The sequence below is a fragment of the Rhamphochromis longiceps genome, linkage group LG13 (assembly GCF_057381845.1).
Source record: "Rhamphochromis longiceps isolate RC_006_pf linkage group LG13, R_longiceps_female_GT1.1, whole genome shotgun sequence".
Lineage (NCBI taxonomy): Eukaryota > Metazoa > Chordata > Actinopteri > Cichliformes > Cichlidae > Rhamphochromis > Rhamphochromis longiceps.
Window position 1 is genome coordinate 36,310,976 of NC_140569.1, and position 2,500 is coordinate 36,313,475.

Below are 2,500 nucleotides of genomic sequence, written 5' to 3' on the forward strand. Positions count from 1 at the left end.
CCCGGGGCCTGCTGGAGGTCCAGGTCCATGCCCGATGTGAGTAGCAGCAGGGCCAGCGCGCCCAGGAGCACATCTTTTTCGACCGTAAAGGGAGACAGGAGGCCGACTCACTGCCTCGGCTAAATGGAGAGGGAATTTCAGCAGGGCCAGGGCACAGGCATGGACCTTTTTCAGCTGCAAGGGAGGCAAGAGCAAGGTGTGATGTAGGTCCCCGGGGCCTGCTGGAGGTCCAGGTCCATGCCCGATGTGAGTAGCAGCAGGGCCAGCGCGCCCAGGAGCACATCTTTTTCGACCGTAAAGGGAGACAGGAGGCCGACTCACTGCCTCGGCTAAATGGAGAGGGAATTTCAGCAGGGCCAGTGCACAGGCATGGACCTTTTTCAGCTGTAAGGGAGGCAAGAGCAAGGTGCGATGTAGGTCCCCGGGGCCTGCTGGAGGTCCAGGTCCATGCCCGATGTGAGTAGCAGCAGGGCCAGCGCGCCCAGGAGCACATCTTTTTCGACCGTAAAGGGAGACAGGAGGCCGACTCACTGCCTCGGCTAAATGCAGAGGGAATTTCAGCAGGGCCAGGGCACAGGCATGGACCTTTTTCAGCTGTAAGGGAGGCAAGAGCAAGGTGCGATGTAGGTCCCCGGGGCCTGCTGGAGGTCCAGGTCCATGCCCGATGTGAGTAGCAGCAGGGCCAGCGCGCCCAGGAGCACATCTTTTTCGACCGTAAAGGGAGACAGGAGGCCGACTCACTGCCTCGGCTAAATGCAGAGGGAATTTCAGCAGGGCCAGGGCACAGGCATGGACCTTTTTCAGCTGCAAGGGAGGCAAGAGCAAGGTGTGATGTAGGTCCCCGGGGCCTGCTGGAGGTCCAGGTCCATGCCCGATGTGAGTAGCAGCAGGGCCAGCGCGCCCAGGAGCACATCTTTTTCGACCGTAAAGGGAGACAGGAGGCCGACTCACTGCCTCGGCTAAATGGAGAGGGAATTTCAGCAGGGCCAGTGCACAGGCATGGACCTTTTTCAGCTGTAAGGGAGGCAAGAGCAAGGTGCGATGTAGGTCCCCGGGGCCTGCTGGAGGTCCAGGTCCATGCCCGATGTGAGTAGCAGCAGGGCCAGCGCGCCCAGGAGCACATCTTTTTCGACCGTAAAGGGAGACAGGAGGCCGACTCACTGCCTCGGCTAAATGCAGAGGGAATTTCAGCAGGGCCAGGGCACAGGCATGGACCTTTTTCAGCTGTAAGGGAGGCAAGAGCAAGGTGCGATGTAGGTCCCCGGGGCCTGCTGGAGGTCCAGGTCCATGCCCGATGTGAGTAGCAGCAGGGCCAGCGCGCCCAGGAGCACATCTTTTTCGACCGTAAAGGGAGACAGGAGGCCGACTCACTGCCTCGGCTAAATGCAGAGGGAATTTCAGCAGGGCCAGGGCACAGGCATGGACCTTTTTCAGCTGTAAGGGAGGGAAGAGCAATGTGCGATGTAGGTCCCCGGGGCCTGCTGGAGGTCCAGGTCCATGCCCGATGTGAGTAGCAGCAGGGCCAGCGCGCCCAGGAGCACATCTTTTTCGACCGTAAAGGGAGACAGGAGGCCGACTCACTGCCTCGGCTAAATGGAGAGGGAATTTCAGCAGGGCCAGGGCACAGGCATGGACCTTTTTCAGCTGTAAGGGAGGCAAGAGCAAGGTGCGATGTAGGTCCCCGGGGCCTGCTGGAGGTCCAGGTCCATGCCCGATGTGAGTAGCAGCAGGGCCAGCGCGCCCAGGAGCACATCTTTTTCGACCGTAAAGGGAGACAGGAGGCCGACTCACTGCCTCGGCTAAATGGAGAGGGAATTTCAGCAGGGCCAGGGCACAGGCATGGACCTTTTTCAGCTGTAAGGGAGGCAAGAGCAAGGTGCGATGTAGGTCCCCGGGGCCTGTTGTCGTACCATAGGCACGAGTGGTGTGTGTGTGTGTGGCAAAGAGTTTCTGCGCAGTGTACCAGGGGCACGGGGAAAGGTTGTTGTACCATAGGCACGAGAAAAGTTGTTGTACCATAGGCACGAGAAAAGCTGTCGTACCAGGGGCACGGAGGAAAGTTGTTGTACCATAGGCACGAGAAAAGTTGTCGTACCATAGGCACGAGGAGAGTTTGTGTGGCAAAGTGCTACTGAGCGGTGTACCAGGGGCACGGCGAAAAGTTGTTGTACCATAGGCACGAGAAAAGTTGTTGTACCATAGGCACGAGAAAAGCTGTCGTACCAGGGGCACGGAGGAAAGTTGTTGTACCATAGGCACGGCGAAAAGTTGTTGTACCATAGGCACGAGAAAAGTTGTCGTACCATAGGCACGAGAAAAGTTGTCGTACCATAGGTACGAGGAGTGTGTGTGTGGCAAAGTGCTACTGAGCGGTGTACCAGGGGCACGGCGAAAAGTTGTTGTACCATAGGCACGAGAAAAGTTGTTGTACCATAGGCACGAGAAAAGCTGTCGTACCATAGGTACGAGGAGTGTGTGTGTGGCAAAGTGCTACTGAGCG